Genomic DNA, 14,012 nt, shown 5'->3' with positions numbered 1-14,012 from the left:
TCTGGTATTGAAAACAAATTCCAGTTTAAGACTCTGCTCAGAAGAAGCAACTTATTTCACAGTTCCAGGTCATTCTGAGCCATTATTTTATATTTTACTCTTCACCAAGGTCATTACACCTCAGGATTCCAATGTGGAACAAAATATAGATCACACTCCTGTTAATGCTTTAAAGGCCAGCTACATAGCAGGATCTAGATAGATTTGCAAAGAATTATGCAATAGGACTACTAGATTCTAAGGACTTTATCACACCCTTGAGTATTTAGAAAATACAAACTAATCCTTGACCTGTTAACGAGAGGTACCTGAAAATAAGAGGCCAGTTTTTCTTCCTGTGAGTAGAACCCAGCTTCTCCCTACCTTTGTTTACTTCTCATCACATTGCTGTTTAACTCCTGTCCTACTATGCTTCTGATAGGCTGCTCACTCCCATGCCCTCTTGTTCATTTGATGCATTGGTGTGTTAATTTGATACATTAAAGGTATTTTAATTTGAAATATCTGCATACCAATTCTAAGGAATAGAGAAGTGTGAGGGGCTTGCTGAGGCTAACTGCTGACAGATGGGTGTGGAATTGCAGAATCTTAGAAGTGGCCAGTTAGTATTGAAAGGAGCTTGAAAAAGTGAAAACAGAGGGACAGTTAAAGGGATAGAGGAAGAGAGTGAGCTAGAATGAAAGCATGGAGGATTCTTGGGACAGGTGGAAAGGACAGTCAGGATAGTGTGACAGAAGTGTTGGGAAGACATGAGAGTAGGGCCCCATTCCCACTGGGCAAAAAAAGCGGCTTATATTGCTGCGATTCTGACTTGGATTTTTTTCCAAGTCGTATTCGAATCTGCTCCCTCGTTCCCGTTATGAAAGAGGGCAAACGGATTTGGGGTTTTTTGACCTGTGTTCTCGTTCTCATTAAAATTATCTCGGTTGTAATTTGAAGCGGACTTTTTTGCTCCCTGTTCCCATTGCCCTTCCGGAACCTCTTTTTTTAAAAAGCAGCTATCAATCAAGCGCCTAATCGCTTGATGTCACAGCCAATCAGTCACTTAGGCACTTTTCTCCTCTGGTAAAGGGAAAAGAGAGCCTCTATTCCCGCCATGGCCCTTTGCCTCCCTGGCTCTCCTGTGTCTTCCCAGACTCCCTTTGGGAAAGGGGAAAGGGAGCCTCCCTCCCCTCATGTCTGTTTGCCTCCTGAGCTCTCCTGTGTCTTCCCAGAGTGCCTCTGGGAAAGGGGAAAGGGAGCCTCCATCCTCCCAAGTCCCTTTGCCTCCCCCTTGCTCCCTGGGCTGTTTGGGAGGTGATCGAGCAGGCATGTAACAAAAAGAAAAAAAATAGTTAAAAATGGTGTTCAGTCGCTCTCCTCACACGTCGATCTATGCATGTGGAGCAGGGGGGAGGTTGCAGGGGGGCATAATGTGTTTACCATATTTGGAGGTCAATGTAGCAATTTGCTATGTTTGGACACCCGACAGAGCGCCTAAGCGATTGCAAGCTTAATTTTTTTAAAAAAATTAATTTGTCTACACGTGATTGCCTTTCCTTGCTTCCTACTCCACCGGGGGAAAGGCTATGCAAACAGGAGAAATGGCATTGGTAATGCAGGAAGGAGAACAAGTGGGTGATACCCAGCCCCTTGAGCACTGCTCCTCCCATCCCCAAGTTCCCGAATCAGACACCCTTTCCTTCCCATTTGTTTGCTCCGAATCAGATACGGGAGGTCCAGGAAAAACCTCTAAAAATGTGCAGTCAAATTAATCTGGTTTATCCATCATTGATTTGGGTTTTCCAAGGGAAAATCGATTACATGGGGATCAGATCAGAATTCCAATGGGAATGATATCGGCGCAATGAGGATCTAATGCACGCTCAAATGAGAATGATGCCCCATAATCCACATCTGGATCCACTTTATAAGCCAGTAGAAATGAGGCCTAAGAGTGGAGGAGGCTAGAAAATAGTTAAGGTAGCTTAAAGGGACAAAGGATTGACTGTACATGGAAGAGGAGAACTGATAATGCACTATGGCTGGTTTTCTTCTCTGCTGACATGTTATGCAGGAATAATATTATATGAACCAGAGTGGAGGAGGTGGAGACTGTTAATTGCCATCAAATTGTTATTGACTTTTGGCAGCCCTATAAACGAGAGATTTCCAAGACCCTCTAATGGCTCTGGTCATGTTCTGCAAATTCACAACTGTGGATTCATTAATTTAGGAGCAAAACAGACCATCCCTTTGTGCTGCCATCTGGGCTGCTTCAAAGTGCAGTATTTTGACACTGCACTCTCTGAAGCTGCCCATAAGCCGGCTTCACACCACATAAATGTCCACATATGGGTGGCTTCTGGGCACTCTGGTGGTGCAGTGTTCAGATGCCACATGCTGCCAGAGCGCCCAAAAGCCAACTTCTGTCTATCATGGAGTGGAAAAACCGTCGTTTTGCTGTGCCAAAAGGAGTGGCTGTTTGGCACTCCTTTTTAGATCAGCAAAAAGATGGATTGGGGTTGCTGCATACAGTTGCTGTGGCCCCAATCCAGTTTTCTCAAAGGCGGCTTCAAGCCACCCTTTCAGGGTGGTCTGTTTTCCCTCTTAGTCTGTTTACCTTAATTTAGCCAATCTTCCTCTTTTTCTTCTGACTTACCAAGCAAAATGGTCTTGATAATAATTTCAGTTTAGAAAATGATAAAATAGAAATTGTTAAAGATTTCCCATGCTTTAGATCAATCCTTGATCTGAATGAAGATTGCAGTCAAGAAATCAGAATAGTACTGGCAAGGGTTGCTATGAAGGAACTTTAGACAATATAATAAAACACAAATATAAAACACTGAACACTAAAGTAACGGTCAACCAAAGCATTGTATTTTCCATCACCATGTGCGGGTGTGAGAGCTGGACAAAAATCAACCCATTTGAGATTTGGTGATGGAGAAGAGTGCTGACTATACTGTGGATAGCCAAAAGACAAACAAATGGCTACTGGAACAGATCAAGCCTGAACTCACACTGGATGCCAAGATGACTAAATTGAAGCTGTCAAACTGAGAAGGATATAGGATGGGGAGGTGGGGCTGTGGAGGCCAGCATACAGAAGACAGATGCCAGGACAGAAGAAGCACCATGGCAGTTCGGAAGAGCTGTGTGATCATGATAGTCCCCAAACCATTATATTTGCATGTCTTAGACTGATTGTAGTGCCTTATGAGCCTGGTGTGATAAAGTCCTTAGAATCTATCTCATGAAAATTTCCAGATCTTGGAGTTGTGTTTTAAAATGTTTGACTTCTTTTTCTATAAATGCCCAGATATTTCATCTGCATAGATGTGAAAGGTCTAAAGTAGTAAACCTTTGCATGCTTACTTGCAATTGGTCACAATGGGATTTATATCTCAAGTGCTTTGTACAACATTTGTAAATGAAGAGAAAAACAGCAGTAACATGTGTGAGGATAAATAGTAGAGTTCTAATCAGCAATTAGACTTTTGACTAGATTAAAAATAAGCTAAAGCATATATTAAGACAGAATAGTGCTGTAGCAGGGAAATAAGACCATATAGTTTTCTAATTACTTTCCATTTTGAAATCTCATAACGGTTTTCCATTGCTTCACATCTAAAAATGAGGCATAAAACTATTTTATGGGAAATCGTAACTTTTTCTGCAGACCAGCAATATTTAGAGTAAGCAAAATTTGAGGAAGTCAGCCCTACCTGATGAGAAACACAGATGGAATGTTCTGATCCACCAAATAAAATAAAAACAGCTGTCCCTCTTGGACCTGTGTATTAGTTTCAGCTACTTACATATCTGTGACCTCTGAGGCATGGATTTTAGTTGTACACTGTTTGGGCAACATTTGTGGTCGCAGGACAAGACATTGGAGTTTACTTCACAACACAGAGCTCACCTGAACTGCATCCACACTGCAGAAATAATCCAGTTTGACATGGCTGTAATTGCCATGGCTCAATTCAATGGAATTCTGGGATTTGCAGTTTTGTGAGACATTTAGCCTTCTCTGCCAGAGAGCTCTGGTGCCAAAACAAACTACAGTTCCCAGAATTCCATAACACAGAGCCATGACAGTTAAAGTGGTGTCAAACTGGATTATTTCTGCAATGTGAATGTAGCCTAAGTCACACAAAGGATGGATTGCAGAGCTGTGAGTATTGTGTTCCCCTTTCAATTAACTGAATCATCCTTGGAGGAATTTCTGCTGGCAGTCACTAGTATGTGCCTTTTAAATGTAGCATGCCATCTGAATGAATTCATAATCTAATAGTCATGTTCTTTATAGTCCCTCTCTATTTCTTACACAGAAGTAAAAATGTTTATTTTAAAATAATACTCTTAACTAACTGTCCACAGTTGGAGGCATCTTAATTCAGCGCTTGAAAAAAGTTGGTATCAAGGGACAAACTGGACAGTAAGTTAAATGCTTGATCACATGCATATCATATAAATCCCATCTTGCTTGCAAAAATCCCCATGGACAGCCATGTGTCGAAGCACAAATTGGTACACATGCCCTGCTAAAATACAAACATTTGTAATTTTGGGGCAGGGAATACTTTTCATTGGAGAAATGGCTTTGAATTGTGACTCACCAGCATTGCCACCACCATGGTCTCAATCTGAACTGGATCCTATAGCATCTGTTCTTTTTAGATCCAGATGTAAAGATAAACATGATTCTGCATTTAACTTACCATCTAATTTGGTCCACAAAGATTACATTTCTCAGGAACGGTAGGATTCACATAGTCTAAATATATAAATTCCATACAATATGAAAGTTTCCTGACAAATTAGTCTTAATGTTGTGGTGCTTTACATGTTGATCTACTTCAGGAATTAACATTTATACCTGTAGTGCTCCTGAGCTTCTAAAGCAAAGGTTCTCAAACTTTGTTTTTCCAGATGTTTTGGACTTCAGGCCACAGCCATGGTCAAGGATTCTAGGAACTGAAGCCCAAAACATATAAAGGACCAAAGTTTGAGAAATATAGATCTAACAAATTAAGAAAGAAGACTGAACAGAGAAAATGCACCACCGCTGCCAGCAAAGGTCCTTCTCTTTATCAGAAAAACGATAAACTCTGGATCCTGTGAGTGTGAGGGGGCTAAATACCCTGAAGGCACCGGATCTGTCTTATCTTAGAAGCTAAGCAGGGTCAGCCCTAGTTAGTACTTGGATGAGAGATTGCCAGCAAATACCAGGTGATATAGGCTGCATTTCAAAGGAGGGAGCTGGTAAACCACCTCTGAGTATTCCTTGCCTGAGAAAACCCTATGAAATTTTTCTCTCTCCTACAAAGAAGCTTCTTTCACATTACACAATTATAGCAGTATGTTTCCACTTTAACTGCCATGGCCCCTTTAGAATTCTCAACCAAAGAGTTCTAGTGCCTCACCAAACTGCAGACCCAAGGATTTCATAGGATATTGTCATGGCAGTTAAAGGACATTATACTGTTATAATCACATAGTGTGAATGATTCCAGACACAAATGTCTCTTTTTCTGAAATAACCATGGTCAGTGTCCATTGTCGGTTTATGGCTGTATATATAGTGGGTTTTCCACCCAGCCTTTGATGGGGGAATCTTGAACTGATTATTGGGAGACCGCACGTAATGGGCTACATCCAGTTGCTAGTCCCACCTAAACACTAAACTGATAAGAATTATGTAAGTGTTGACTCAAGAGGTTCCTACTGATTTAATGGATCTACTCTGCTGTTGGAATAGTTTTTTTCAGCTGTACATGAAAGCACATCTTTATGTAAAGAATGCATGTCTTAATTAACCAGAAGAACAGTGTCATAAACAAAGGGCAGCTTCTTTTCTAAAGTTCTACTGTGCCAGATAGAGTTGGCTGCTCCCCAGCACCTATTTCTCTGGCTTTGTTAATGAGTTGAAATGTGAACACCCCCTCACATGGGTCTCTTGTGTAGGAAGTTTTACGTGCATGTGGAACAGGTTTGCATAATCTTGGAGCATTTTTAGAGTGGTTGCTCAAATTTGAGTGCAGCTAACAAATTATTGGCATCCTGCTATCTCCAGAGAATAGTTGGCAAAATCTGGTTTATATTGATGTTAATTTTGTTTTGTTAATATTCCAATTTAGTACCTGGAACAATGGGGGGAGGCATGGCCTGGTGAAAAAAGGTAAGGAGTTAATTATTTTAGTTGTCCTTAGTTCCATGAGAGCTAATTTAAGTTATGACTAACTTGTTCCATTGGGTTCAGTGGGATCTAACTAAGGGTGAAACAGAACGGCTGTAAAAGCTGCCATGTGGGCTTGGGAGTATGGCGTTTATATACCACATGCTCCCATGTTGCCCTGTAGCCACCCAGAAGTCAGTCACCAGCCCAGACATGGGTAGCTTCAAGACGCTGTGGTGGCATGGCGTTTACACGCTGCATGCTGCCACAGTGCTTGAAAAACAGCTTTGGGCTGCAGCAGGGCAGGAAAAGCCATCTTTTCTCTGGCTTAAAAAGGAGTGGATGTTTTCTGCTCCATTTTTGGCTGGAGAAAAGGTGGATTGGGGCTATGGCATGTGTTCATCATGGCCCTGATCTTTCTTCCAAGGGGGCAGCTTCTAACTGCCCCACTCGTTGGTCTGTTTTGCCCCTAACTCTGGTACCAATTCATAATGTTTAAATCTACTGTATCTTTTCTCTGTGGATGGTAGCTCTGTTTGTGATGCAGAAAGTCCTACTCCTTACCCAGAGTACATATAGATAGCTCAAGTGATGGTGCCAAGTAACGTAGTACCACTCAGGATTTTATTAGCTGCTCCAACTGCCATGAAGTTTCAGGTTCTGTGTGGGAACAGGGGATATTGCGACACTCAATAAATCACAAAGTCATTCCTAACATAGGCTTCATCACACTGCAGAAATAATCCAGTTTGACCACTTTAACTGCCATGGAATTCTGGGAACTGTAATTTTGTAAGACATTTAGCTGCCTCAATCAGAGAGCTCTTGTGCCAATGTCAAACTACAGTTCCATAGCCAATGCAATGCAGTTTCATAGCATTGAGCCATGGAAGTTGAAACACTGACGAACTGGATTATTTCTGCAGCGTGGAAGCAGCCATAGTCAGCCTTTGCTATTTTCACAGCACTTGGGCAGATTCATTTTTTTGTTTGTTTGAATCAGTTATTCAACTAGGGAAAAACTTGGGAAGGGCAACAACTCCAGTCACGGATACTGCACTAATTTAGCTGCCATGTTTGACCATATTTTTGTTTTAGTTCATCTCCACCTATTGAAACAGCTGCTTGGGAAAGAGGGCAGGAAAGTCTACACAAATCTCTTTTCATTTCACTCAGTTTTAAAGATGAAGCCATCAGTTTAATAATTACCTGAACTATACAGCAAGCTAGCAATAATTGCTCAAAGGACAACAAATTGTAAAACCCATTACTATGCATTTTGGTCCTCACACTAAGCACTTTTATAATAGAAACTAGGGATTTGAGCTGATAATTCCTATGCACATACCCATGATATCAATGGAGAAGGAGTGAGGGAAGGGAAAGTTAAATCAAAGTTAGTTATAGACACCCTGATCATCAGCTTTTGGGAAATGCTTCTCTGCAACAAGGCTGGGTCTCAACATGAATGAAGGAGGCTTTTGTTAAGACCTCTTCTGAAAAATAACTCCCCTGGATCCCACTGTACTGGATAATTATAGGCCAGTTTCCAACATCCCATTCTTGGGCAAGATATTAGAGCTTGTAGTGATTCCTCAATGCCAGGGGTTCCTGGATGAGGCAGATTACCTAGACCTATTTCAGTGTAGTTTTAGGCCTGATTATGGGACAGGGAAAGCTTTGACCTACTCAAGGAACTGGACAAGGGATTGTGCCCATGTTAGTGGCTTTCAGTACCATCAATCATATATTCTTCTAGGTCATCTCTCTTGGAGGTACTGTTTTACAGAGGCTCCATTCCTTCCTGGAAGGGTGCTCCCAGAGGAATGCACTGGGGGACCCTGTCTGACTCCTTGGACATTGGTTTGTTGAGTCCCTCAGGATTCTAGTTTGTCCCTTATGCTATTTACCATATACATGAAACACTTAGGAGAGGTTGTTGGTCGTCTGGAGTTCTGGGGTCAGGTGTCACCAGTATGCTGATGATACCAGGCTTTATGGCACCTTTCCACCTATTGCTGAGGAAACTGCTTCTGTGCTTAAATCAGTGCCTGGAAACTATAATGGACTGGACAAACAAATAGAACCTTAATCCAGACAAGACAGACAAAAGACAGATCTGGGAATAGGGATTCTCCCTGTGTTATATGGTGTTGTGCTCCACCTGAAAACACAGGTTTGCAATTTGAGGATACTACTGGATTCAGCTACAAACCTTGGAGGCCCAAGTCTCAGCACCAACCACAGGCTTTTAGAAACTGACTGGAGTGGGCTTTTAATGCTGCGTGATGCTCTTTTTAAGCTTTGTATGTAATCTTGTAATGAATGTTAAGGTTTTATGGTTTTAACTTTATACTTTGTTTAATTTGTTTTAAATAACTTTTATATTTATAGTTTTATATAATGTTTTGTGTAGATTTAATCTGTTTTTTAAAATATGTTTGCCTTGAGTTTCATTACTGAGAGAAAGATGGAATGATGAGGATGAGAATGGAGGGCATTCTGCAAGTCCTCTTGCCATGTCAGACATAGGGACATCAGGGAGGGAGCCAAATATTACAATGATTGCCCTGGAGTGACTTTTAATGCTCAGATGTTAGACCCTGAAGTCTAACTGAGGTAGCTGCTGTTGCTCTTTCTCCTCCTCTGTACACTGGAGATAAGAGACATCTAGATATCCTCAGCAATCAAGACTATAACTTATTAGAGCCACACATTGTTTTCTTATTTAACTCGTGCTCTTGGCTTAACTTAACTCATTGGCATTCAGCCAGCCATTTATCTCTTATCTCTACTATATCAACAACTTTGTGTTTTGGAACAGTTGCTTGAGGAATTCATTTGGTCCTGCTTCTGTTTGCCTCTATAAACTGCTTGTATAAAGGTGAGATTTATGTTAGAAAAAGGATTATAAAATTTTAATACCAAATGCTGTTTCCTCTTCTCATTGTTTTCAGTGCTAAACCTCACTGTAAAGATGTCTGTTGGGAAACCTTGTTATCATATATTATGATAACATAAATTGTTGTTATAATGCATAATGTTAAAAAGCAAACTCCCATATGTATTTCTCAATTAGCTTGCAGTCATGCTCAAACTGGTTTTTCAAGGGAAAGATTACCTCCTGTCCAGCATTCCCCACCCTTAGAGGAGGAAGACAAGAGGCCTGAAGCCAAAGAACTGGTTCAGTAACTTGTTTTATGGCGCAATATAGTCTGAACCTCCTCTGCTTTTGAACCTTGAATGTCATTCTGCACTCCTTGCCCTGTTGCATCCTCACAGCCCTAAAGCTCTTTCCAGTCCTCAGTATTCACCCATAAAACTTCAGTGAGGTTTTACTCTTAACAAGATGAACAGCTTTCTCTTCCCTTGCAAAAGCTAAACAGCTTTCGACATCTTTCTTCCCCAAGTATTTGGACTGTTCGTGAACATTCTGTGCCTTCACACCAGCTCAACCAGTCTTTTACAAGTTTTACTACCATAAGCATTTCCAAATATGGGGGGAAATGTAGTGGTTACAATCAACTTCTCTCTTTTAATACTTTACTGTTTTTAACAATAAAATTACTACTGTTCAGAGTACACGGGGAAGAGTGAGGCATGAGCACAGGTTGAACTTTGTTACTTAAGAAATATCTAAAGATTCTGTGCCTGTGTGATGTGTGAACTAATGTAACTCATGACATGGCATGCTGAATTCTCATTAGGCAGTCCACCATTACAAAGAGCTTTGCAAGTTTGTCAGATACAGTGGACCCTTGTTATATGCTGGGGTTTGGTTCCAAGATCCCCTGTGGTAAACAAAATCCGTAGATATTCAAGTCCCATTAAATATAATGACATAGCAAAATGGTGTCCCTTATTTAAAAAAATGGAAAATCAAGGTTTGATATTTGAAATTGATACTTTTTTTGAACATTTTCGAACCATGGACGCTTCAATCCATGTATAAGAAGGGCCGACTGTATAACTGTGGCATTATGGCAACCCAGTCAAAAGCATAAAGCAGAAGGAGGATTAAGACAATACACTTCCTGATTCACCAGTTTATGGCTCACAGCTGCAGGCAAATAAGGGATGGGTGCCCTGTTATTCAGCCAGACTAGCATAGTGGCTTGAGTGTAGGACTATGACTCTGGAGATCAGGGTTTGAATCCCTGCTTAGTCATGGAAACCCACTGGGTGACTTTGGACAAGCCACAGTCTCTCAGCTCAAGAGCAAGGCAATGACAAACCCCCTCTCAACAAACCCTGTCATGAAAAACCCATAATAATAGAGTTGTCATAAGTCAGAAATGACTTGAAGGCATACAACAACAAGAAGCTATATTCTAGATGCCAGAGATGTTTCTCTTTTCCCAGAAGCCCACACAGTTTTCCCAGGCCCTGATATAGACCAAGAAGGATAACCAATGAGAGGCAGCTGGTTGGCTTTCAGGGGATAGGGCTTGAGAGCAAGTGAAGGCTTCACTGAGGTCCATTCCCAACCCGTATAAGCTGCTTTCCCAATCAGTTGGCTTCCATCATTATCCTTATTCTCCCTGAGCATTTTGTATAGATCAAAGTTTCACTAGTGGTGTCAAACTGTTAATATTGACTGTCACAACTCTGGTCAGTTTTAGCATGAGGTCCAGAACCAGATTGGGAGTATATGGGCCCCATGCAACCACCATACCTGGTATGAGGAGTCATTGTAAAGGAACTTGGGCAGACAGATCACACAGGTGGCAGAATAATCACACAATAAACAACAACAACAACAACAATAAATCATTTATATCCTGCCTCTTCCATTTTGAGGATCGAGGCGGGTAACAGCACGATTAAACAGTATACAAAAATAAGCAATAAAACCCACAAAACCCCCAAGCTAACCCTCCCTCCCTCCCAAATTTAAATCACATATTAAAGCACAATTAAACTACATTGGTCTGAGTGTATTCCTACATTTGTCATTCCAGTGCTACCCAGCAGGCAGGATGGGTGGCAGGGTTTCCACCAACCAACAGATGGATGGATCAGTGAATAAGTTGCCATCAGCCAGCAGGCTGGCTGGTACCTGGATCCAGACTCATTCATTCAACTAATAAATTTATGGCCTCTTTCATTGCCACAGAATGTGGTCTCTGTTCATTCTTGTTAAATACAAAATTCCCACTTCCTGCTCTGTCCACAAGTGGGAATGCTGCATTCTGTCCAAATTTTCACTAAGGACTGATAATATGACCTGTTTTATAGCCTCTAGCAGTATAAGGATGGTTCTCTTGTAGTTTTCTTTGTACAGTCTTATCACTGTAAGGTGTTATATGATTTTAAGATGGCTCAGAATGCTTCTAAACAAATCATTTCTGGGACTAGCTTGCTTGATGCTTTGGTTGCTATTCTTGTTCTTATCTAAAAGCATTAATTTATGTTTATTTTAAAATCATTTTGAATAGAATGTTTACGTACATATTGTCGTAATGTATATGTCAATATAACCTGTCTAATTGTAGCAAATGAGCATATTTGCATTTTTTATACATGGATAAAAGTGCTTTGTGGAATGTGCCAAGAGTGTTAACCGTTCTCTCCTCACTTTAGTTAGAAATTTAAAAAGTAAAGTTTGACACTTCCATTGCTGATGGGAAAATATATTTAGGCCTGGAACAGATGGGCCTTTGTGGTGCCCTCGTCATGTGCGAGGGTTGCCTGGTAAGTGGAGCACCCAATCCTCGCATGTGACAAGGGCGCTGCAGCTGTGGCGCACGCACCAGACAAGGTGCATAACGGTGACGTCAGAGCTGCACCACTTGCAGACGGGGCGGCGCAGCTGTGATGTCACTGTACCGGCTCTGGCGCTTTGCGGCACCACAAAAAGGAGCCGCTTCCGGGCACTCCTTTTTTTGCTCCGCAGCAGTGCCACACAATTTGGTTGCTGCGGTGCTCCTGCGGAGCAAAGAGAAGCGCCAGGGAGGCGCCTCTTTCTGACGGTCTGTACCTCGCCTTAATTTCTTTTTTAATGTGGGTGTTCTATAAAGGAAAAATACAAACCCCACTCATGCTACAGAATAGAATGATACATTGGAAAACATGGTTGTATTCAAGAATCCAGAGATGTATCTATTTGTTTTTAAATGTTCTTTCAGTGTATATATACATTTTATGGCTTTTGGAACTCCAAATGCTAAACCTGAAATAAACTGGAATCAATAACATCCCATGTTAAAAAGTGCTATCAATTCATATTGCCAAAATCTTTAGACTGTCTCCTTTGGCTTTCAGTCCTCTCCCATTCACTATATTTAAAAGCTTCCTGTTCATGAGACAAAAGCAGTATTTTATATGGAACTGATCTATATACATTTTCAAAAATGCTGCTTTCTGAAAGCAGTTTTTCTTTCAAGGATTGTTTGTTCTATCCAGAGTTCCAGGCAGAAGCAGAAATGTTTACATAACTGTCCCTGTCAAATGGAATTTTTTACTATACAACATCCTACACTTCCACCACAGTCTGTTTAACATGGACCAGGGTCAAAACCTAAAAGGCATAGAAGAATGCTCAATAAGCAAGTTTGCAATGAATGAAACAAGTTCTTCTATTTAAAAAAGAGACCCTGATGTAGGAGTAGCAAACTCTGCAAACCTTTTCAGCAGAATAATAAAAAGCAATGGGAGTGGGAGTTCTCAGCCCTTTTCTTTGTCACCACAACCCTGGTCTGTATAGCATGGCATTTAGTGTGCTGAACAGTGGTAACAATCAGTTTTAATCTTCTAAAAAACATCCAGTGTTGCAGAGTTAAAATAAGGTAAAAGTAAACAATGGATGACATAATCATGGCTCTACAATGCTAGATATGGTAGTTCTCATGCAAACCAATTCCAAAAACTGAAGGGAAGCAGAATGTGTGGCAAGATACGTTCTCTCACCCAGGATATGGAGACTTATGTGGTTAGCGTAGCTATGCAGTACCTCTGAAGCAGTTCATACATGGTAATTATATACTCCAGGAGCCAGCGTGGCATAGTGGCTTGAACGTTAGTCTACAACTCTGGTGACTTATGTTAAAATACCCACGCCAGCAATGGAGACCCACTTGGTAACCTTGCGCAAGCCACAGACGCAGCCTCAGGAAACCCCATGATAGGTTTACCTTAGGGTTGCAATAAATTGGAAATTATAAAGGAACACAAGAATAATTATAACAACAACATTATTTACCCCAGCCATCTACAACTTGATATCTTCCAGGTATCAGTGATTCTCTGTGTGCCTTAGAATTGTTTCCGATTTATGACAATCCTATCATTTTCTTGACAGGAGTTATTCAGAGAGGTTTTGCCACTGCCTTCTGCAAAGGCTGAGAGAGTATGATTTATCCAAGCTCACTCAGTGAGTTTCCATGGCTGAGTCAGGATTCAAACCCTGGTTTCATGGACCCACAGTGTCACTCAACTCCACATTGGCTCTTGACACAGTTGTCTTGGACCATTATATATATGGGATGGGAATGAAGGAATTTGCAATCCAAGACATCTAAAGCACACCAAATTGAGGAAAACTGCTTTACACTGTTTTCATAAAAGATAAAACAGGACACATTGCTACTGGATACCCAGAAGGATTTCAAAAAATGAAGTTTTGCCTTTCAAATCATTTCCATTCAGTCTAGAATACATAGTATCTCCTTTTTTCAAATTGTATTTTTGCACTTTAATCTCCCATTTTCTTGTAACTATTGTATACCAACAAGAAGTACATTACATGTAAACCAGGTTTCTTCCAACCCATACAGATTTTTAAGATTTTCCCAGACTCATTTTACTGAGACCCTAAGACATGGATAGGGAACTTTTGGCCCTGTGG

General features: G+C 41.0%; 1 protein-coding gene across 2 annotated transcripts in view; it reads left to right on the top strand.

The window, feature by feature from the left end:
• The window catches only part of GAREM1 (GRB2 associated regulator of MAPK1 subtype 1), a 115,151-nt gene that overhangs the window by 57,523 nt on the left and 43,616 nt on the right, over positions 1-14,012 (top strand). The window contains exon 1 of one of the 2 annotated variants that reach the window (XM_089517240.1): positions 8,990-9,050. The exons of the other annotated variant lie outside the window; for it this stretch is intronic. The gene's annotated coding sequence lies outside the window, so the exon portion shown is untranslated. Of the gene's footprint in view, positions 1-8,989; positions 9,051-14,012 lie in introns of those variants that run through there. 2 annotated transcript variants of the gene reach the window in all.

The sequence above is a fragment of the Sceloporus occidentalis genome, unplaced genomic scaffold, assembly GCF_023333645.1.
Source record: "Sceloporus occidentalis isolate IW3139 unplaced genomic scaffold, rSceOcc1.0.p SCAF_3, whole genome shotgun sequence".
In the NCBI taxonomy this organism is placed as follows: domain Eukaryota; kingdom Metazoa; phylum Chordata; class Lepidosauria; order Squamata; family Phrynosomatidae; genus Sceloporus; species Sceloporus occidentalis.
This window is presented reverse-complemented; position numbering and strand designations above follow the sequence as displayed.